Source organism: Oncorhynchus kisutch, linkage group LG8 (assembly GCF_002021735.2).
Source record: "Oncorhynchus kisutch isolate 150728-3 linkage group LG8, Okis_V2, whole genome shotgun sequence".
NCBI lineage: Eukaryota > Metazoa > Chordata > Actinopteri > Salmoniformes > Salmonidae > Oncorhynchus > Oncorhynchus kisutch.
The window spans coordinates 34048053-34067768 of NC_034181.2; the positions used below are offsets into that span (position 1 = coordinate 34048053).

At 40.0% G+C, this 19716-nt stretch overlaps 1 protein-coding gene across 1 annotated transcript in view; it reads left to right on the forward strand.

The window, feature by feature from the left end:
- The first annotated feature begins 5010 nt into the window (after positions 1–5010).
- LOC109895822 (nuclear receptor corepressor 2) overlaps positions 5011–19716 on the forward strand; it is a 125384-nt gene continuing 110678 nt past the window's right edge. The window contains exon 1 of the mRNA XM_031829429.1: positions 5011–5189. The gene's annotated coding sequence lies outside the window, so the exon portion shown is untranslated. The remainder of the gene's footprint in view (positions 5190–19716) is intronic.

Sequence of the window (19716 nt, forward strand, 5' to 3'; positions counted from 1 at the left end):
CCCCACAGGCCACCAGTTGGGGAACCCAGGCCTATAGGAACGGGTGTGCGGTAGGAGATGCTTCCTCCAAACATTTCTCAAAGAATTAAGACATTCTTGAAGACAGCATTTTAACAATTCATCCAGTCAACAATCTCCTTTCTCATCTCGCTCCCTTTATTTCTCTCTCCCTTAATCACTCCGAGTCCCGCTCTCTCATCCCCTTTCTGTCTCAGTCTATCTGAGAGGAAAGATAATTCTCCCAGAATGCTTGACCAGGCTCCGTTGTGACTATAATAAATGACAGGACTGGCAGAATGAATTATGCCTGGGCCTGAAATGTACATCACAGTCCAAGCAAGAACCTGGCATGTAATTATACTGACACTATATATAGAAGCAGATGCCACAAAGAATCCATCACCACTATTTAAAAATCACATTTAAGATGAGCCACATTACTTCTTAGAATAAGGGACTTCATGATATGAGAATATATTAAACACTGCTTGAAATTGTTATTTGTATTGTAGTACTTTGGTTTGGCCTTGGCAAGAAGAGTACAAATAGCAACTGCTAGTTCTACACTATTTAAATTTGTTTACTTCCCAGCCCATTGAAATCATTCTAATACAATTGACAACATTCTCACACCTCATTTAGATCAGAATTTTTCAAAGAAGTTATAATGCAACATGGGGATGGATATGTAGACGGTGAAAATGAAAACTGAGCATCAGTCATCAACGTCTCATTCACAATTGTTATGATACAGTAAATACTGCATTACAGATGCCATATCTTAATTTGACACAGTTTCTCACAGCAGGAACGTAATCCTGCAGCAACAGGAAATGTGGATTATAATTAATAAACATTTTTTGCAGGGGTTCCTACATTTTTTGTTAGGGAAAATCAAGTCTTAAATTTTAAAGTGGAAATGACAAACTTTAGAAGCCTTTTTAAACCTTGTATACATTAGAAATGAGCATCCTGCAACAACAGGATAATCAAATTAAGATACTGCATCTGTATAGCACAAGAATATGGAACATAGCAGAAGTTCTGAACTGGCCATCCATTATAATGGGTGACAGTTTGGCTAGAGGAGATTTGATATCAAAGCTGATCTTCCATTGAGGGGGGTTAAATTAACCGAGTAAACTCCAGCTGCCAGCTCTCTCCTGAGAGCCCATTTATTTGATCAGGGTTTACCTCTCTGCTCAAAGCTTTCATTCATCTGACATTTCATTCTCCCTTTCTTTTCCCAGGGATTTTCAGTTGTTCATCATTTATTTTATTTGCTTAATGACCGTCTTCGGTGCATCTATCCATGGAGAAGCTTTGAAATCCATATTTCCAGGGTGTGGAGCTGGTGGAGTCATATTGAGAGGATGCTAGTCTTCAGATGTAACCCCTCCTCTACACTAGCTTTTACTTTTCTGATTCACTTGAAAAGATAACAACATAAATAAATTGGCTCCCTCCAAGGCAGGTTGTAAATGTCTACTGTTGTCACTATTGTTTGTGCCACTCTTGTAATAAACTCTGGTCTGGTTTTCTGATTAGTAACAATTATAAAAAATAATTAAAAACAAGTTTAAATCGTTGAGTACCTTTCAATGCCCAAACAGTCACCTCTTTGCTATTTATTATGCAAAATGTAGCAAATATTATGCTCATCAGGAAAGGTACAATAATAATGAAAACCATTTAAACCCTTTTAGACTGTCTCAACACCAGGTTAGCACTGCGGGTGGCGGAGTCCTGCTTCTGATTAAGCCCAGCTGTTGCCATTAAAACTGGCAACTGAAAACACTTTGTACTTTATCGTTGAGCTGATTAATTGAGCATTGCAAAGATGGAGTTAGATTAGTGAGAGACACGTCAGGGTACAGAAAGCCCAGCTGAAGTAAACAGAGCTCTTCCCTGCTCTGTGACGGGTGGATGGAGAGATAGATGGTGTTTGTGGTGGTGGTTAGAGGGGGTCTCCCAAACCACAAAGCAGAAAGAAAAACACAGGAAAGAAAAACAATCTCATCTGACATCACGGAGCAGCAGGCTAAAGCTGAAAGCTGACATTTAGGTCAGATAAAACCTGCTGATCCCAATGTTACAATAACAAGTGAAGAGTTATTTTAACAAAACACAATGTATCCATTTTCAAATTGTTGATAAATTAGCTTTTATTTTTTAAAGAAATGATCAAAGAGATTGGTGTGTTTTGTCACTGTCTAATCATGTCACGGGGTTGTTCAATGACAGACATGTATTTGTTTAAACTCTATCACTTGATTATTTAATTTAAGAGAAACAAATAATCATGTTTTTTCTCTCAAAATGATATATATCTGCCTCACTCTCTGATAAATAAGTAGTACTGCAAGGGTTTAAACCGTCAAATGTAACAAATAACTACATTTTTTATAAAGAAAAGTACAAATTATATATATATTTTTTGTTATTATTATTATTTATTTCACCTTTATTTAACCAGGTAGGCCAGTTGAGAACAAGTTCTCATTTACAACTGCGACCTGGCCAAGATAAAGCAGTGCGACACAAACAAAACAGTTACACGTGGGATAAACAAAAGTACAGCCAATAACACAATAGAAACTCTTGAGATCCATGTACAGTGTGTGCAAATGGAGTAAGGAGGTAAGGTAATAAATAGGCCATAGTAGCGAAGTAATTACAATTGAGCAAATTAACACTGGAGTGATAGATGTGCAGACGATGATGTGCAAGTAGAAATAGTGGTGTGCAAAAGAGCAAAAAAGTCAATAAAAACAATATGGGGATGAGGTAGGTAGTTGGATGGGATATTTACAGATGGGCTGTGTACAGCTGCAGCGATCGGTAAGCTGCTCAGATAGCTGATGCTTAAAGTTAGTGAAGGAAATATATGGCAGCAGAGAACTGGAAGGAAAGGTGGCCAAAGGTGGTCTGGCTTTGGGAATGACCAGTGAGATATACCTGCTGGAGTGTGTGCTACGGGTGGGTGTTGTTATGGTGACCAGTGAGCTGAGATAAGGAGAAGCTTTACCTAGCAACAGCTTATAGATGACCTGAAGCCAGTGGGTCTGGCGACGAATATATAGCGAGGGCCACCCGACGAGAGCCAGCCGACGGGAGCATACAGATCGCAGTGTATGCTATGCATATTTTTGTATGTAAAACATTTATATTTGATATTTTAGTCATTTAGCAGATGCTATTATCCAGAGCAACTTACAGTAAGCGCATTAATCTTAAGACAGCAAGGCGAGAACACCACATATCACAATCAAATATATAGTACAGGGTACAAACATTCCATTCCAGCTAAACAATGGATATATAGAATTTTGTACAACAACAAAAAACTCATTTTCATATACATCTATAATCTATTCATAAAAAATCTGAGACCAGTAATATTTTACACACACATGAAAGTACCCAAAAAGCAATCATTTCTGATGAAGAAACACAAATGTGAAAAACTGGTGGATATACTGTAGCGTTTAGTTAGTTAGAGAGAATACTGTTACCAAACCACCAGTGCCTGTTTAAACTGGATGACATAATTCACATCTGAGAATGGAAATAGAAAAATAGATTACATTAGGCATTAACGAATCCAGGATTAAGAGGTGAATAATATTTTCAGGGATTTATTTTCAGAGGGCAAACTCACTCTCTCACTGAGAAATGATCTAAATTTAAAGTCACTCAATTGTAACTGACTTGTGTCTTTTAACTGTTAGATGTTAGATGGAGATAATGTAGTGGTGGGGGTTCATGCAGGGCCAGAGGTGAATGGTTTCAGACCATTAACAGGGCACTGGCCTTCACCTACATCATCTGCTAAGCCCACAGCATGGAATGCTGTGATCTCCCAAATACTATTTTTCAATGTTAGTCGCTGTATTCACAGCTTGTTCCCTCGCTGGGCATCAAACTGCACAGATGTAGAGGTCCTGAAGTGCCACAGCACGAGGAGGAATGACCCATTATGCAATCTCCACAGGTTATGGATATTTGAAAAAACATGTGTCTGAGAGAGAGAGAGAGAGAGAGAGAGAGAGAGAGAGAGAGAGAGAGAGAGAGTAAGAGTATTTTGGAACATTTGTGAGTAATGTGAGTAATGTTTACTGTACATTTTTTATTGTTAATTTCACTTTAGTTATTATCTATTTAACTTGCTTTGGCAATGTTAACATGTTTCCCATGCCAATAAAGCCCTTTAAATTGAAATTGAGAGAGAAAAGGGGGGGGGGGGTATTGTAATTTAACTCAAAATGCATAGCCTACATTTCTCAAATGGAAAAGCTCACCTCTGCCCATGGTTGTTTACCCTCTCTGAATTTATTTCTTATTTTTCTTTTTTGACTTGCTAGGCTACAAGCAATATAGGATAAGTGAAAGGTTGCCCCACAACAATGGTGGGGCGGAAGGGTAGCCTAGTGGTTAGAGCAAGTTCAAATCCCTGAGCTGACAAGGTACACATCTGTCGTTCTGCCCCTGAACAGGCAGTTAACTCACTGTTCCTAGGCCGTCATTGAAAATAAGAATTTGTTCTTAACTGACTTGCATACTAAAATAAATACAATTATTTTACTACAAATGATTAGCTATGTGTCAGTCTAACTAATTGGAGGGTGAGACTCTTTCACACTGTTGGTCTTTTCAAAATAGCAGCATCAGATTAAATTGAAAATCTGTGCTCTTTGTTTATTTTCTAGTTTCAAGTGTCTAGTTGTTTAATGTCAAGTGCACAAGTACAGGGAAATGCCTCTCTTGCAATCTCTAAACCCAACAATGCAGTAATCAATAACAATGTAATACTAACAAGAACATAAGGTAGAACAAAAACACACGAGAAATCATAATAAAAAATAAGATATTATGCACACGAAATAGGGCAAAGGCTTTTACTTGGCTGATTGAACGAGAGGGTTTGAGAGGAGAGAGCAAGAGTGCGCGAGAACATGCGACCTATCAAAAGACCTGAATCAAGAGAGGCGTTTCAGCACCATTCTCGGGGAGAGTATTTTTTATAGTCTATGGAGTAGACGCGACATTTGCCGCAAGTAGAAAGGAGTGGAGCGATTGAGAACGAAAACGCTTCTTTCATGTGGATTACTTCTGGAAAAAATAAACCCCTACCAAAAGCGGAAACTAGCTAATACATTAGAAACAACATCAAAGACTGGAATTATACGGTAAAATGGTCACCTTATTTGTTAGCTATTTTACCCGTACTGCTGCTAAGGTTGACACGCTCCAGCTAGCTAGACAAACCAGTAGCTTATCATTTGTTAGCTAGCTAACACCGCGCTAAACAATGTTAGCTAGCTAACAGCTAACTAGCCAGCTAACTAGCTAGCTAGTTGACCGTATTATATAAATAATGTTCGATCGCTAACAAGCATACAGCATTTGATATACTTGATGGTATAGCGAACCTTTCTAGAAAACTAATGCAAACTCGGATTATTTCAATTGATGACTAGTTAGACCTTGTCATAAAACAACAAACCGTTAGCTAGGTAGCATAGTTAGCAGGGTACCTAAAGTAGTTAACTAGCTAGTAAGCGTTTGTCACCAACCAGGCATCTTCTGAAATGCCCGTGTTTTAGTAATGTATTTAATCCATTTGGCTGACTACCTAGATAGTGGGCACTGGGAACAATTAATCAGTTACTCCCATGGCCAGATTCATTGATTTGTGATACGTTTATCAACACTGCGCGGTGATTCACGTTGGTTGTTGTTTACGTTAGGGGTCCTGACTGCCGAATTAATTTAGAAGCGTACTGCGGCGACGATTTGGCGTGCTTTTACACAAACAGTTTTGTTGGCATATTATTCGAAATGTATAAGTAAGGTAGGTAGGTAGCTAACTACCTATAGAACATGTTTGCCTGTCAAATGATTTGTTTGCCTACTTTTCTATGACCTGTCTGAAAGTTGGGCAGAAGTTAAAGTTGTACTGCACAGATACATTCATAAAAAAATGAACAAAGGCTTATTTCATGTAATGATAGAGGTAGGGAGAATACTTAACCCAAAACATGACTCACCTCAGTCAACCTACAAATCCCTACTACTACTACTAGTACGATCATGGTCAGAAAACAACACTTGCTTTGAGGAGGGACAAAAGGTCAATCAGTGCTCTCTGTAGGATAATTTATTGAATTACAATTAGGAATTTAAACAATGTGTTCATTGAACAAACTCATATTTTAGAGTTAAAAGGGTTAGTCTACTATAAGGGGTCTATCAGGGGCCTACATGAGTCTCTATATGAGTCTCTTAGAAATAGTCTACCATAGTTCGCTCTACAGGTAGGTTAACTGTCCCCCAAAAATGAAGCACTTCAGTACATGAGGAATACAAATTATGTTGAAAGCAGGTGCTTCCACACAGGTGTAGTTCCCTAGTTAAGTAATTAACATCCTGTTATGCTTAGGGTCATGTATAAAAAAGTAAACTTGCCCATTATTTTGGCTACCATAGCTAGAGGAGATATGTGACTTTGAAAGAGGGGTTTCAAAGGAACATAGGGGTTTTTAAAGGGTGTGTGGTTGTGTCTGTCATCAAATCTCAACCCAATTGAAAACTTTTTCGAGACTGGAGCGGCGCCTGAGAGCGTTTTCCAACAACAAAACACTAAATTATGGATTTCTCGTGGAACAATGGTGTTGCATCCCTCTGATAAGAGTTCCAGACACGTAGAATCTATGCCAAGGCACTTTGAAGCTGTTCTGGCGGCTCGTGGCGGCCCAATGCCCTATTAAGATACTTTATGTTGGTGTTAAATTTATTTTGGCAGCTACCTATACATATCAAGAATATTGCTGAACATAAGTCTTATTGGACTGACTCGAATGTCAATCAGGCTAGATCATGCTTTGCCTAATACCATATATTGATTGATGAATATAAACAGAGTGAAATTGCACTGTCAACATAATTTGAGAGAGTATGAAATTGGGGTAAGATCTTTATTTCTGTATTGGCCCTTTTGAGGAACAGACCATAGTTAATAAGGTCAATTGCATGAATTCTGTTGTAGTATTAAATGCCAGAGCCCAGGCCAAGTGTTTAATTACAATAATAAAAGGGAAATTGGCTCCAAAATGCCATTCAGCGTATATTTGAATAATATGAAATGCTGCTGGTGGTTATTGAACAAGGCCAAGCTGCTCTGATTGGCATTTTGGGTAAAATGCATGGCATAAATTAAATTGTTTTAGAATCCAATATCAAATGATGTTCACTGCAAGAGTGGGTAGAGAACAGTTTGTCAAAGATTATATATTTTACTTTGTTAAAAAGCTATGCTTTAAGTTAGTTTTGGCTACAATCTGCCTTGAAGGTTTCCTCTGATTTGATTATATCATGCATCATCGTACATCAAGCATATTACAAACACTTCCTGTAAATTATTCCTATAAAGCCACAACAGTGATCTATGAAGCAGCTGAAATAGCCTATTTATTTTGTGCTTATTGATGCATTATTGAATGCTTCCCTGCTCAAGACTGATAAGGAACTGAGGAGGTGGGATAACCTATTTTATTGTAACCCTTGATCAGTGATGTGTGTTGTTGGTCTTTAAATCTTGTAGAGAGGATTTCTGTGTCTGAATATGTTGTCTGAATGAAATCCCACCTTGAAGTGCAGTCCAGTCGGACTCCTCTATTAAACAGGATCATCTGCTCCAATCAGGGATTGAGATCACCAAGTCGGCTGATTATCCATGGTAGTGGGAGAAGAGGTGGTTTAGCCTCCTTTAAGTCCAGCCTCAGAGCAGTCACGGTACCCTGCCTGTCATCTGGACTCAGTTAGTCCAGTGGTTTGGATGGGGAAGGGATAACTGTTTGTGTGACAACCCCCCCCCCCCTCCCCTTGTCTAACCGGGTAATGGGGGCAGAGATTATCCCGTGCTCAGTGTGAGGCCGGAGGGAGACCGTGGCAGACAGTTTTACTACTAGTCCCAGTGTTGCTAGCATTATGAAACCCGTAATGGAACTAGATGAGAGGGAATAGCTAGTAGGCTATACAAGTCTGTTGTACACTTTGAGAGGGGAGGAAATCTTCAGATCACTGTTCGAAACCTTTTCAGATGTAAATTCGCAATTCCTCAGTTTGCATAGGCCTATGTTGAATACCGGTATGTCAATTTCCCTAAGTCACACCACAAGAGCTAAACCAGAACACCACTGGAATGTACCTTAAGTCAAGAGCTTTTACGTCCTGCTTTTGAAATATTCCTGAAATAGCAGCAGTCATTGTTTAGAGGAAAAGCGATGGGGGGGGGGGGGGGGGGGGGGGTAGTATACAGTAAGTTCTACATGATGTCACAGCAGGGCAGACAATACAGGTCCTTTTCCAAACCGCTACGTGTTGGAGCTGTGTGCTGCCTGGGAGGGGACTGACTGACTGCCTCTGGTGTGGGCTGGGACGGTCCACTCTGCTGTTACTGTGAATAGGGCTGCAATGAGGAGTTCCGGACATGTATTCTGAATCCTCAACCTGTGGTGATATCAAATATTAGCAATAGGGATATTGCTGTGCAACAAAGATGTTCTATTTTCTACAGAGATTGCAAAAATAATTATGACGAAGTAGTGCACATCGGTTATGAATGTTTCAACCTCTGTGTTGAGAAATTGTGTTTTTAACTTCAGTTAATGTTTCAGAGAGCACCAAGCCATGAGCCTTGTGGTCTGTATTGTCCAATCACAGAGCAGATACAAGTGTCCCTTGCCCAAGCAAGGGAGAGTGATGATTGGCGAGACAACTTCCTTGGTGGAAATCTTAAAGTTGAGCTTAATAACAACCAACCTGAAGCTATTAATGTACCTAGTAAGCTTATGTATCTGGACTGCAGCCCTTATGTGACATTGCGTGTTCGCTAACAGATCACGTGAGTTGTATCTGCTCTGTGATTGGACGATACAGGCCGCAATGCTGTATGGGATGAGTAGTTTGTTTGTCAACTAACTCTGGTATGTGCAGTGTTGTATCCTGTATCAGTTTTTTAAATGCAATTTCTTATCTTTTGAATTAATGGTTCACACTGGGGATTTTTGTACCTTTTCGATGTTTGGAACCACACGACCAGCATGTTGAAATTTAGTGGGTGTGTCAGTTCCGGGAACCATAACTGCGGAAAGAGGGGCGCGGCCCATTGGAGCCCAATGAGGAACACAGTCCAAGGGGCCGGCTGTGATGAGTAGCCTTCAAGTCAGGTGATGTCCCTTCCCTTTTCCGTTATTGCCCTTTACAATTCCAGAAACAGGATCCATTCAATTTTTAGTTGACTGAGCTCAATTGTTAAGTGGGTTTGTTGCTCTCTTAGGGGAATAGGCTATTAGCCTAGGTTAGTTGTTGTAATTAACAAGCCTATATGACTACAACCTTTCGGTGTGTGTGACTGTTATAGTTCTGAGGAAATGGTGGGTTACTGGGTTTATATACGATGTATAAACATGTGTGTTTTGCTTAGAGTCCTTTCTGCATGATGAGTAGCTCGTTCAGAGCCTAGCAGCATTATCTGCCTAGTGTTGCTCATTCTGAGCCACACTGGAAGCACTGCTGAGAATAACAGACAGTCTAATTAGCAATTACTGAAGGTTATTAAGCTTGCTCTTCAGATCCATTCACAAAGACTGCACCTGTGATTCTCGGGAATATATATATATATATATACAGTGGGGCAAAAAAGTCAGCCACCAATTGTGCAAATTCTCCCACTTAAAAATATGAGAGAGGCCTGTAATTTTCATCATAGGTACACTTCAACTATGACAGACAAAATGAGGAAAAAAAATCCAGAAAACAGTGTGTGAAGACTTACAGAAAACGTTTGACCTCTGTCTTTGCCAACAAAGGGTATATAACAAAGTATTGAGAAACTTTTGTTATTGACCAAATACTTATTTTCCACCATAATTTGCAAATAAATTCATAAAAAATCCTACAATGTAATTTTCTGGATTTTTTTTCTAATTTTGTCTGTCATAGTTGAAGTGTACCTATGATGAAAATTACAGGCCTCTCTCATCTTTTTAAGTGGGAGAATTTGCACAATTGGTGGCTGACTAAATACTTTTTTGCCCCACTGTATATTGCATGTATCTTTCCTACAGACTTTCCCTATAATATCAATCCAGATTGGCCGTATTGCAACATAAACATAATGTCATAGAAGTGGCGTGAGGGTGGTATGTCCTGGCACACCTTTGTAAACACTTGAGTTGACATGCAGAACACAGAGGGAAATATGAAGCAGTCACCGTGAAACAGCCTCCCAGGCCTATTCCCTCTTCCCATCCTTCTTTCTCACTGAATGAGTAACAACAGCTGTCTGGCATTTCTTGCTCACTGGTTTCCTGGTGGACTGCACCTGGTACATTCCGTGCAAGGCACATGTTCTGGTTGACTCAATCGGTCTGACAGAGTGGCATGATCCACTGCAGCTGGCTCAGAGAGAAGCCTCTTAATGAATCTCACAATCAAAGTGGCATTAAGTTGGACACAGCCGCTTTGCTCCTGGCCTGATGTTGTGCAGATACCTATTTTAGAGTTGACTGAGATTGCACAATGGAAAGACCTTGGTTGGTGTTACGACGAACTTGTGAGAAGAGAGTCTGCCCGGTTACTGCTAAGACAAAGCACACCACAGTAGCAGTGTTTGTGGTTTGCTAGAAGCTCTTGAGGTTACTGAAATCTCATTTTCTGGTCTGCTGTTATTGAAAAGTTTGTCTGTCACTGTGGCAACAAAATATATCTGCACCTAGCTTAATTGTATTTGTACTTTACTCTGCAGTAAAAAAAAAAAGAAATAGAATACTTTTTCTACATCAACTGAGCAACAACCGATCCAGTAACCTGCGGCCACAAATGCTTAAATTCCAATGCCTATTACTTAGTGAAGGCTATGGTGATCAGTGTGCACACACACACACACACACACACACACACACACACACACACACACACACACACACACACACACACACACACACACACACACACACACACACACACACACACACACACACACACACAGCTGTCTCTAACATATTTTGGACACAGTTGTGGAACTCATTACACAAAGAGTGGAGGGGTTTAGAGGGTGGATGGGGGTTGCTCCTGAGGCTGGCCCAGGGGTTAATGGGGTCTGGCGGCGAGACTGATCCTAGGCCTGTCACTGTGTGGAGCTCAACAGGGCCAGAGCAGGATTTATGGAGGGGAGTTTCATTTGAGCAGACTGGGCAGAGGGCTCTCTTTGTTTGGTGGGAGAGGTCTTCAGCTGGTCCTCAATGGACAACTATTTAAATGGTGAAATGCTTGTAAAGATAGGCTACAGATATTAGGCAAATGTCACAACTTGCTCTCATCCCACTTTGTAAACAATAGAATCCAGATCGATGGCAAAAGTTTCTTCCAGTTGTATAAGGGAAGTGGATTCTCTTGGTCACTTCAATTCATTACAGTAGAGAAGTAGGCTACACTAACACTCAAAATTGGCACAACAAGTAAGGAGGGATTTTCTGACGACACAATTTATTTTGCCTACAATTTGGTCAAGTAAAGCAGAAACGTACCAGGTTTGTTTTAACTTCCTAATCCATTAGTCTATCTTGCAATTGTTTGTTCTCTCTCATTACTATAATAGCTGTTAGGGTTTTGTTGGGTAGTTTTACAAAACAAGTATCATAATGGATATTGGCAATTTTGTGCACATGATTATGACGAAAGTATTTTTTGTAATGATTCTTTTTGTATATTTTCAACTGCCAGCATGCATTTTTCTCATGTCAGTCAGTTATGTGCAAGGTTCTACGTTGTCTACATGACTGGTTAGTTTGCCTGTCTGTGAAGATGAAGGGCGGGCTGTACGTTGATTGGATGAAGTCTACCTGTATTTCTCCGTCCACTCGCTTCATAATTTCACCCGTAAATTTTTCCTTGCATATTCGGTCTGATCATTTAGATTGCTGCTGCCTGCTACTATGATAAATCACATGACCAGGATGTTTGCTATCAATGTGCACAATATCAATGTGCAGCTTTTTCTGCAGTGAAAACGTGTAGGGAGGTATGTTGCCAACATCTACATAGGCATATTAAAACAGCTTTTTTTTCTGATCACGAGTATCAACTGATTTACTGATACGATTACCAATACGATTATAGCCATGTCTGCACACCCTTACTAGCTATGTTTTTATTTAGGCTATTTGCAAACAACTTTCTGTGATGGAACTCCGTTAGGCCTGTAGATTCAGTCGATGGTTGATCATGAAAGAGTTGGCTATGCTTAGGCCAACAAGTCATGTTCAAATTGATTGGGGGAGAAAAAGGGGTTGATTTCAAAATGATAAGCCTGACAATGGAGGGTCTGCTGAAGAAGTGCCCGTGAGAGGGGGAACAACACGTTAGGCCCTCTATCTGACAATTTGATCTGCTTTTGTGCTCTCCATTCTTTCCACAATCTACATGGTTCTCTTGCATTATGTTGATAGTACAACTACGACATATGCATTGACATTTATTTGACTATGGCAAATGGGGGAATAGGACATTTGGCATGTCGCCCTGCAGTCAAATTCAAATATGCTAAACCATCATTTGTGACAACACGATGTTGTCTCTGTCGACGTTGGCTGTCAAACATCGTTGATAGGCGACGCAATCGTAAAACCGGCAAACCCTAGAATGTTGGCTGCCTTTTGAGTGGTAATACCCGAAGACAGACACACTTAACCCTTTTCCCATTGTAGAGACCAACTAAACAGACCTCTATCTCAGGCCATTTCCTCACATAGCATGGGGTTGTAGTATCACTCCTCTTTTCATTCTCCACACCGTTTCCTGTTGTAATGCCATGCTAACAAGTCAACGTCTGCCGCTCAAGCAGTGGGGACGAGGAGTGTGTGAAAGCTTTGTTCAACATGTGAATATGAAACGATGGGACACAGGTAGTCTAGCAGTGTGTGAAAGCATTGTTCAACATGTGAATATGAAACGATGGGACACAGAGGTAGTCCAGCAGTGTGTAGCCTAGAGCCCCATGGAATTACTTGGGCCTCTTCATAACTGACTGTCACCTGGGTAGGCCCATGTAATCTTTGTTGCTTTCGTTCATGGACATCCACCACTGCGTGTGCCTTGTTATTCATGGTTTCCGTTACTGCATGTGCCATGTTATTGATGTTGGAGCTGTCCTCAATCTGTATCATAACACCTCGTCATAAAGCAGATATTTCCCCCACACAAACCTTTCAAAGCATTGTTTAAGACCGACAAGTTTCCTATTCGTTCTGTGACATATGCAAGTTAGGGCCAGTAGCTAGGTTTCCATCCAATTGGGGGCCAGATTTTCATGCGTATTTTCAAAAATCGATTAAAAACAATGTGCGCATTGTCCTACCAGAGATGTTTCCATCAAATTGACTTGTTGTGGATTAAAGGCCGTGCATGATGACATGGTGCACATAAATAACTTTTGCAGTTAAATTCCCATGTATTGAATAAAAAGTTAAATGGATTTCCATCACATTTCTAACTCTACGGATGGTTTTTGTCACGTAAAATGTTGTTTTATATAGTGATTGTGCCCACTCAGGTCCAGGTACCTGCACAGATAGTGTGGGTAAAGCCTAAATCAGATTGTTATGGACAAAATAGTGAGATAATTTTTATTTGTCAAACTGCATCCATCATCATGTCACCAGAATAAGACCCTGGATCTTTATTGGAAAAGAGCATAAAGCTCATCACCGTGCACTTTCACCACCCTGTGAAGTTCATCATTTATTTAATCTGTAGCCCAAAAAACTGCATGCTTTCCCAGGTAGTAGTTGGGAGGACAACACAAATATCGCGTGACTCCAAGTGTACTTCTATATGGTGATTATATCAATAGTTGCGCATAAGTGTTTCCACAGCCATTTCTTGCATAATTCATGTTACAGACACAAAAAGATCCCACTTTGTCTAGCGTTTTTTCTTTTTGGAAACGTTACTGACAAATGTGCTGTTTTCATCAAGCCTGTTTTTATCCGACATGTACTTTACTCGCATAAAACGGTTGGATGGAAACCTGGTTAGTATCAGAGATGTGTTTTGAAGACATAATCCCCTGTGAACTTAATCAAACCCTCAGTGTTTAATAAGCCTCTTTTCAGAACCGAGCCACAGACTTCATCACATTCTTCCAATGTAAGATATATTCAGACTTCAATTTAATCAATCCGATGAAAGTATAATCTGAAATGAGCAATTTGTTAACACAGACATGCCTCGCTGACTTTAAATCTACTGGTTTGTTGTGGCTCATTGTCTAATATGTAACCCTGTAAATACATATTTTAGTTTTTGTTGCATATAATATATTGGTAAAGTTACCAGGTTGTTAGCTAGCTAGCTAATAAGGTAACAAACATGACTGAACAAAATGTTAAGCAAATGGTTAAGGGCCCACGAATAGTTTTAGAATGGCCCGCAACAATATTTCATTGCATATGCCACCAAATTGGTCACACTTCAGAGCCCTGGGGTAGGGAGAGAGTTAGGCGTATTTCTTAACTGTGTGATTAGCTTGAGTTTATATGCATGTGTATTTTTGAATGCTTATGTGTAGGATCTCTAGAGTATGAGAATATGCTTGAGAGGGATTAGGCTGTCTGTATGTTTGTTTTCCAGTGTATATTCAGCTTGTGTATATTATGTGAGGTATGGGGAGGGTGTGTCTGTGGAGGGCTGGACGTGGTGAACTCTCAGGGAGATTCTCAATTGGCTTTGCTAACTCCTCCTTGCCTCCTTTTCGAAATACAGTACCAGTCAAAGGTTTGCACACACACTCATTCCAGCGTTTTTTTCTTTATTTTACTATTTTCTACATTGTTCATCGTTTTGATGTCTTCATTATTATTCTACAAACACATGGAATCATGTAGTAACCAAAAAAAGTGTTAAACAAATCAAAATATATTTGAGATTCTTCAAAGTAGCCACACTTATCCTTGATGACAGCTTTGCACACTCTCCACCCACCTGGAGCAATGGGCCATACAAAACGGGCTTACTCATTGTGTAATGGCGTGGGAGAAGTGGCCATCAGATCCTAACATGTGTGTCTGATCAATGATACTCCCTGGCCTGTGATGGATCCGAGAGGAAGTCTGGGCTACTTTAGCTCTGCCTTCTCTCACCATCAAATCATCACATCTGTTTTTTAAAGCTAAACTTGCTTTTTGCCGTGTACCTCTGGTGGCAGAGCATCAGAAACACAGGACATCTTTTTGTTAATAACAGACATGCCCCTCCCCATCGCCGCAACAACTTTGTCAATATGACAATATGAGTTTGGAAACGCTGCCCTAGGGAGAGTTGACTTATTATATTGAGAGGTAGATATAGTATGTGGGGAGATCTTCCGACAGTTCGGGGTGAATGTATTTTGGTCTGAGAGTTGTTATACATCAGTGTGTCTCTGTTCTAGGTTAAATAAGGGTCCATTTCCATCTTGTCCAGCTGTGTATGTAACATTTCACGTGAACCCTGTTTCTTGTCTGCATCGAAGTAGCGGTCCTTGAACCTAGCATCGAGCATGGTGGCGACACATTAAAGAGGCTCAGAGAATGCCACCAAATCTCTTGTTCACAGCCTCAAGTACTTTTGTAAGTTTTAACAGCAGTGACACCCATATCAGTGACGCCATAGCAAGTAGCTCATGGATGTTTTTCAACAATACTGTGTAACTCCGGTAGGGCAACATCTGACAAATAGTAACTACTTGTTAGTGTGCACTGGTGCTCGACCAGTCGGCGAAAGCTAACATCATCCACGACAGAGAACGGTTGATTGTCAAGGGCAATGAATTCCATTATCTTGGCGTTAATGGATTTCGCCTTTGAGTTGTCTCATGACATTTTCTTAATCTTTCAAATGACTGCTCAACTTGAACTTGTTTAGTTGTTGTGGGTGTGTGCGCTTAGTATTTTTCGTGGCACCATTACGTCATCTACCTACGTTATATAGGTATGCACGTCATCTACCTACGTTATATAGGTATGCACGTCAGCTTTGACATTGGTTTTGCACATCGGCGTTAAACTAGACATCGGGCCGACACCAATGTTGGCATTTTTAACTAATATCGTCCGATTCCGATATGCTCACCGATTATATTGTGCATCCCTAATAAAAATGGACGTTACACACAGCATATCACATTTAACAAACCAAACATTCAAATACCGTTATAGAAGGTAAAGTAAAAACACAAACCGGCCTGTGCTTCAATACTGGTATATAGTAAAATACGGTATGCCGCCCAGCCCTATGATGGGTCTCGGCACTTCCACTGTGGAATGCCTGGACCGCCATGGTTACTGGGATTCATAGTTGGCTGTTGAGGCAGAGTGTGAAGGCCCAGCTATGGTCATGGGAGCCTGGAGGGCCTTATGTAATCCACACCGTGTGTCTGAGATGGACGGCGGGCGCGGGAACAGGCAGTAAAGTAACTCTGCTCTGCATTCAGGATACAGCTGGGAAAGCACATCTGGAGGTACAGGATAGCCAATCACTGGCATAAGAACAGCTCTCGTCTCCAATTCTTTGTCTTTCAGATATGTCAAACATTGTCAACAGTTTTGTGGGATGTAATTAGTCCTGTTTGTAGCATTAGAGTGGTTGTAGTCATTTTCCATAGTCATAGGTACTTTTTAATATTCTCATCGTCTTTGGGAAGAACAAGATCAAACAAAGGAACAGGATCCTTGATGTGTGTCATTGCCAGGAGAAAGTATAGCCAGTCTGCATCCTGGTCACTCCATGGAGCCGAATTAGATCATTCATTTAGAACTGTCCTGGATTGCCTCATTGACTTAGCATATTGTTCAACACGCCAGTAAAATGAGAAAATGACCATGCAGTAGGCTATGTTTGCTGAGTTCTGAAATGTGAAAGCGGATTACTGAGATCGAGCTTAGCTGTGGCGACCGCTGAGATATGTATCTTCTGTCAGATGCAGAATGAGAGGTGTGATAGCCTGGCTTAGGGAGGTGTTTCTACCACTCTCTCTCTGACGCATTATGGCCGTTGTTATGGGTGGGTGTGTGGTAGGTGTTGACACTTAGATGGCAGCCTCCTGTTGCCGGTTATATGCTGTGGGGTGACAGCAGATTCATATCCTGTCAGAGGTGAGCAGGGGCTGACTTGGGATGTTGCAGGTGATGGAACTGCCAGTATGAGTGCGGTCTTAGTACCAGCATTGGTTTGTGGTGGTAATTAGGCAGCTATGGGGTGGGGGCCACAAAAAATCTGAACTCATCATGATGGGCTGCTGTGTGCCCACATCCATACAGAGCTGGCCCTAGCCTTTTGGGGGCCTGTCATGCCAAATAATGTCCCCCCTGCCAAAAAGTGTCTCCCTCTGCTAGACAATGGAATTCGATAAACTATTAGCGTCCTTTGCTATATCAACGGTGCTATATCAACGGTGCTATATCAACGGTGTGATGACCTAATGATTAGAATTTGAGGTCATTACAGCCTAAATTACTATCTTTTCATCATCGCTATGCAAACAAGGTTGATTTCCGTGACAATTTCACTGTTTAAACAAGTTTTGTTTAGCTAATAAAATGAAAACATGAATTCTAACTACCTTATTAACATTTCAACATGAAATCCATGTCTTAAACGTTGCTGTTTCAGAAATGGCAAAGAGAGCGTGTCATCTGCTTGACACATTTGTTACTTACCTTACAGATCACCAAGTCAGCTAATTTCTACTCCGTTCATATGCAAATTCGCTTGATTCATACTGTTTTTATTTGAACCTGCCCTTCCCATGTCTACACTGAAATAATATCATTTCACTAGTCCTCTATTATGATTTCTCATTCGTGCACCTTTGTGGTTGAATATATTTGTATCTATTGTAGGTCCTAGGATACAACAATGAATAATGTGGAACAAATAAATACCATCAAAGGAAACCTTTCAACTTCAAACAGCTGTGAAAACCAACCTGGCAATATTTAAGATTGTAATACATAAACTTAGATATTTTTTGGTACAATAGTGTTATTCATTTATTTTCACAGATTTGTTGTACCGTCACATGGCAATGGTAGACTAAAATACTGAATTCTGGTTTGTGGAATATGGAGGAGGTGGTTGCTGTGTGGGTGGGAGGTTCTGCCTGTCACTTGTTCTCAACAGGCAGCCAGTCTCAGAAGGGGGACTTGAAGAGACTGCAAAGTCCAGGCACTGCTGCTCTCTTTGTTTTTGAGTGTTTGCAGTGCTCGTGTTTTTAGTTAATCTGTGTATCTCACATATTATGTGCCCAGTATGGTAGAGCAAGAACACTTTCTTAGCAGATAATGACAATAACAGTAGCTGTAGATGATGTAATAAAAAGTTGGAGGGTGGTTGATAATGGAGGACATCGGGTGGATGGGATACCTCCTGTGGGGGCTCGGACAGTTGATGTTCCTAAAGTCATTTGGAGAGGTAAATTGAAGAGGTTTTTTGTCAGCTCAGCATTTTTTATAAGCTCAGCATATTATACGTTTTTATAAGAAAAATCAGTGTTAGGGAAACTAAAACGATGTTTTTTTGTGTGCAAATGCAAATAGTTATCAGCGATTTTTCTTAAATAATTGTAAAAATTATTATTATTTTTATATTCACCTTAATCTTAGAGCTACCCCCTACTTTTTTCAATTTCGCCTGAAGACATACCCAAATCTAACTGCCTGTACCTCAGGCACAGAACCAAGGATATGCATATTCTTGGTACCATTTGAAAGAAAACACTCTGAAGTTTGTGTAAATGTGAATTGAATGTAGGAGAATATAACACAATAGATCTGGTTCAGATAATACAATGAAAAAAAACGTACTTTTTTATTTTTTATTGTTGTATCATCTTTAAAATGAACAAGATAAAACAAACATTCAGATAGGATGATGGGGACAATTTCAGTGAAAAACATAAGAGGGCAACAGTACTTTTGCAAAGTTTCAGAATGATAACTTCCAAAATGAGTGGGCTACATGTCATTTATCATGAAGTCACCCAGGTGTCCCACACAAGTAGCCCAAATGTACCCAAGTGGCCAAATTGGTGAAGTTATACATTTTGAATGGAATAAATATATACAAAATACCAAAATGGTATTCTAACACACCGCCCCCAAAAAATGGAGAAAAAGCATGAAAAAATATATACATTTACAAAATAACACTTTCCATATTTGGAAGACCCTCAGACCTCTACACAATATTATGCTGCTGATGCCAGGTGCCATAGCACATCCATGCCTGCAGAAATAAATTTGGGCAGATGAACAACACTAGAATAGTTTCACATATGAGCCCTGTATCAACAGGTATAATAAATGGATATATATAGAGTACAGGGAACATAAGGTTGAATATATTATTATAGACCTGCTAGAGCTACTGTCTCATTTATATTATGACATTTCAGCTAGATATACTGTCTCTGTTATATTATGACATTTCATCTAGATCACCGGTCTTTTTATTATATTACAACAGACCAGCTGTATCTACTGTCTCCATTTCACTTTGGCCATTGTTGTGGGCCTGCCCTCCCCTCAACAGCCTCAAATAGGCTATTTCATTTCACAAATAATATTTTATATTATTAATTTCAAACAACTGCATTAGCATGAGAAGAACTTACCA